Source organism: Gossypium hirsutum, chromosome A12 (genome assembly GCF_007990345.1).
Source record: "Gossypium hirsutum isolate 1008001.06 chromosome A12, Gossypium_hirsutum_v2.1, whole genome shotgun sequence".
NCBI classification, from domain to species: domain Eukaryota; kingdom Viridiplantae; phylum Streptophyta; class Magnoliopsida; order Malvales; family Malvaceae; genus Gossypium; species Gossypium hirsutum.
The window spans coordinates 17,658,388-17,663,079 of NC_053435.1; the positions used below are offsets into that span (position 1 = coordinate 17,658,388).

The following is a 4,692-nucleotide window of genomic DNA, read 5'->3' on the forward strand; positions in this document are numbered from 1 at the left end:
TTTTGAAATTTAGTACTATTTAAACAACACTCTTCCTTAACTCTATTTTGCTATTTGAATTAAAGTCTAAATTATATTGTATATTAATTTTTATATAATTTTATTTTTCATTTGATCACCTCCTATAAGTATTAAAATAATATATGAGACAAGAGATTCAATTAACCAAAGATTCAAAAGCTGAAATTTCAGCCCTACCATCAATAGGCGCATTTATAATACCACCCAAATAATAAAGTATTTCAATCTTCAAAACTCAAAAAAAGGGTTATTTGGACTAAATAGGCCTTCTAAGCTAAAATAAAACCAACCAGCCCTTAAAACTCATAAAACAAACTAGATTTGATCCGTTTGACTTGAAATTTATTATTTCAATATTAGTTAAAATATGTCATTTGTAATTTTTGTAAATTTAGAATTTAATATTTATACTTTTATTTTTAAGAATTTAACACTATTAACAATTAGACTTGAATTTTAAAATTTGAAAAGTATAGAGATTAAATTTCAAATTTGTGAAAAATATAGAGACCTATGATATATTTTAACCTTTAACAAATAATTAATTTAAATTTAAATTAATTTATAAAGTACATAATTATTAATATAGAAATAAATTTTTAATAATGATTTCAACTTAAACTCATCCTGGTATAATCCAAACCCGGTATAAAGAATTTCAATGCACTTATTTCCATTTCAAAGTTTGTACAATTATCAGTTATTTAATATTGTTTGATGATGTGATGCATTCAACATTAGTTAGAACTCAACTTTGTTCAATTTGTGTAAACCCCTTTTTTCCCATTAAATTATCTTTCAATTTCTTAAATTATTACCAAACATTCACCAAAGCTACACCTCACCTCCAACATTCTCCAGTTTCAATGATATATAATCATAAAAAAATATTCTAATCAACCCTTCCTATTTGGTATAATATACACATTGTAATTTATTTGGCTCTCCAACTTTAATAAAAAAATTATTTTAACTTTTTTTTAACTTTTTTTATTTTTTAAATTTTAAACTTGCATTGTTTATCAAGTCACTTAAAAATGGATAAAAAAATTAACATTTGTTAACTTTACTGACTTGACATACATGTGTATGCTACTTCAACAATTAATTATTTTTTTAAAAATATTTACTTGTTAACATGGCACATATGTTATGTCAAAAAAAATTTCTATTCATTAAAAGGTAATTTAATAAAACAATACAAATTTAACGACTAAAAAATAAAATATTAAATTTCTTTTTATAAAATTAGAGGAAAAAATATTTTACTTAAAATATATAATCTATCTAGGCCGCCATTTACGTATGCCCAAAGCAAAAGACAACACGTTGAGCAAATTGGCAACATGTTTGATCAACTACCCTGCATCAAACAGTCCATCCCTTTGCAAATAGTAGAGTCAAACCAAATGCAAACTCCTTATAATATATACAAACCACTCAAAGTTTACAGGCAAAAATACTTAGGAATTTCATCCACAGTTGCTTCAATTAGCTTTGAGGAGATAACCATGGCTAGTGTGAAACCTTGGAGCCTTGTTTTGGTTGTTTTTTGTATCATGAGTTTGAGCTATTTCGTTAATGGTGCTGGTAGTAATGAAGGTTTGGGAGCTTCTTTCATCTTTGGCGATTCTTTGGTGGATGCTGGTAATAATAACTATTTGCAAACTTTGTCCAGAGCAAATATTCCCCAAATGGGATTGATTTTAAAGCCTCGGGTGGCCAACCTACTGGCCGCTATACCAATGGTAGAACCATTGGCGACATTGTTGGTAAGCTTTTTCTCCTCGACTGCATTTAGAAGAGTGTTTTTGGACGTGAAATATCTAAAGTTGGTCCTTTTGTTTATAATGAACAGGAGAAGAATTGGGAGTACCAAGTTATGCAGTTCCATATCTTGCTCCAAATTCTACAGGGAAAGCTATATTATATGGTGTAAATTATGCATCAGGAGGAGGAGGGATTATGAATGCTACTGGAAGAATATTTGTTAGTTTTTCTTTTTTGTCTCTGTATTTCTAAATTTAGCCTTTTCCAGCATATGTTTAGTTTAATTAATGTGTGTTTTGCAGGTTAATAGGCTAGGATTGGATATCCAAATCGACTACTTCAACAATACAAGAAAACAGTTTGACAAATTATTGGGTCCATCCAAGGCCAAAGATTATATTTCCAAGAGATCCATCTTCTCAATTACAATTGGAGCCAATGATTTTCTCAATAATTACCTTCTCCCTGTTCTTTCCTTTGGGGCAAGGATTTCCGAGAGCCCCGATGCTTTCATCGACGACATGATCAATCACATAAGGAACCAATTAACGGTACTAAACTCTAGGTTTTTCTATATTTTACACTTGTATTTGAGTCCGTGTTAACTAGCAATTTTGTTACTGTTAATGGTGGCAGAGACTATACCAGCTTGGTGCACGGAAGTTCGTGATCGGGAACGTCGGTCCGATCGGTTGCATACCCTATCAGAAAACCATCAATCAATTGAATGAAAATGAATGTGTTGATTTGGCAAATAAGCTAGCAATGCAATACAACAGGCGGTTAAAGGAACTGTTGAGTGAACTGAATGGAAAGCTCCAAGGAGCCATATTTGTTCATGCCAATGTGTATGACCTAGTGATGGAGCTCATAACAAATTATACAAAATACGGTATTAACATCGATAAACATCTCGGTATTTAGAAATAGGAATCAAAACATCGATAACACGTTGTTTGTTGAATGCAGGTTTCACAACAGCAAGCAAGGCTTGTTGTGGAAATGGAGGCCAATTTGCAGGGATAATTCCATGTGGACCAACATCAAGCTTGTGTAAGGATAGAGAGAAGCATGTGTTCTGGGATCCTTACCATCCAAGTGAAGCTGCCAATGTTATAATAGCTAGGCAACTTCTAAACGGAAATACTAAGTATATTTCACCAGTGAATCTTAAACAGCTTCGTAATCTCTAGCCCTGCTTAATGTTTCCATTTTCACACATCTTTAATCAAATTTATTGTTAATTGTTTCCATTCCAAGAAGACGAGTTTCTTCCATAGCTTTAAACTTTTCTGTATTCTTCCTTGAACATTTCAATTGTTAAGGCAAACAAACAAGTAGCTGGCTTCAATTTGATTATTTTGGTCACTTAAATATTGATTGCAAAATATTACAGCTATGATCTGTCTTCACTCCAATTTTTCAACATTTATATACCCACCAAAGCTCTTCAAAACTTTCTTAAACAGGTTAGAAGTCGGTCTTCCCAAGATTTTCCATTCTAATCATCTTATCTTCCTCCATTTCGCTTGCAGTTTTTTTTTTTAAATATAAACTTTAATAAAAAAATATATTGAATAAGATAATTAAATAGATATTTACTAGGCCTGATAGCCCGCCTAAAAGTGGGAAGGTTTGGAGCTTTAGGCAAAAATATAAGTTTAAAAAAATATGTCTGGGCAAAAAATGAAGTTCGTTTTTTAAATGGATCAACCCAAATTTGCAAAAAAAAAAAAAAAAGAGATACTATTTTGTTTTGTTGTTTCTACTATTATTGTTTTACTGTTGTATTTTGTTGTGGTTTTAATGTCATTTCCTTCTTATATTGTTACTATTTTTTTGTTGTTGTTTGAATATTGTAAAATTATTATTTTATTGTTAATTTTACTATTTTTTAGAGATATTTGCTTATTAAGTTATACTTATTTTAGTATTATTTAAGTATAAATTTTTTTTAAAATTTATTTTCAATTTGTTAGGATACATTTTAAATTTCTTTTTATATAAAAATAATATTATAAAAAGATTTTAATATGGACAGGGGCCGGACTCGAGTTTTAGCATTTTTATTTGAGTTGGTTTGAACAAAATTTTAAACCCATTTTTCGGGTCGAGCTTAAGACTTAAAAACGGACCTAAAATTCTATTGAGGCCTGACCTGAACACAATCCAACCTAGAATTTTATTTTATTATATTTACTAATTTAATAAATAATTTTTTATCTTCTAAAATTTAGCATTGGAATTTATTTTAAGTTATTTGTGCAATTATCTTTAAACAATAACATTCAACAAATTTGAATTCGGATGTAACTATGTTGATGGCGGGTCTAACCCTTCCTAATATTTGATTAAACTCTATTTTAATTAGTGTAATGATTTATTTGACTCTAAAATTGTATAAAAAAGTTATTTTAATTTTTTATTTAATTTTCTTTTTCATTTTTTAGTCTTTAAACTTGTATTTTTTTTATCAAATTACCTCAAAATGGATAAAAAAGTTGATTGTTTTTTTTCACTTTGCTGATGTGACATACACGTGAATTGTCACGTAGATGACATGTAATTTTTAAAAATTTAAAATTCAAAAAATTATAGAAATTATTATTTTTAAAATCATTAAAATTATTTAAAAAGTATCAAAAAAATATTTTTTTAAAAAATAATTAAAAGATTAATTAAATATTAACATGTCATTCACATGTATGTCAACAAACGTTAAATTTTTCATCTATTTCAAGGTGATTTAACAGAAAATACAAGTTTAAAAGTTAAAAGAGACCAAAAATTAAATAAGAGACAATTTTTTTTTTATAAAGTTGAAGATTTTAATATGGTTACAAGTAAACTAAATTTGAATGTTGTTGTTTTTAAGTGATTGAATCATAATAATAGTAATAA

At 28.2% G+C, this 4,692-nt stretch overlaps 1 pseudogene; it reads left to right on the top strand.

Annotated features, from left to right (window-relative positions):
• Positions 1-1,348: 1,348 nt before the first annotated feature.
• On the top strand, positions 1,349-3,050 carry LOC107887813 (GDSL esterase/lipase At2g23540-like; annotated as a pseudogene).
• The last annotated feature ends 1,642 nt before the right edge of the window (positions 3,051-4,692 follow it).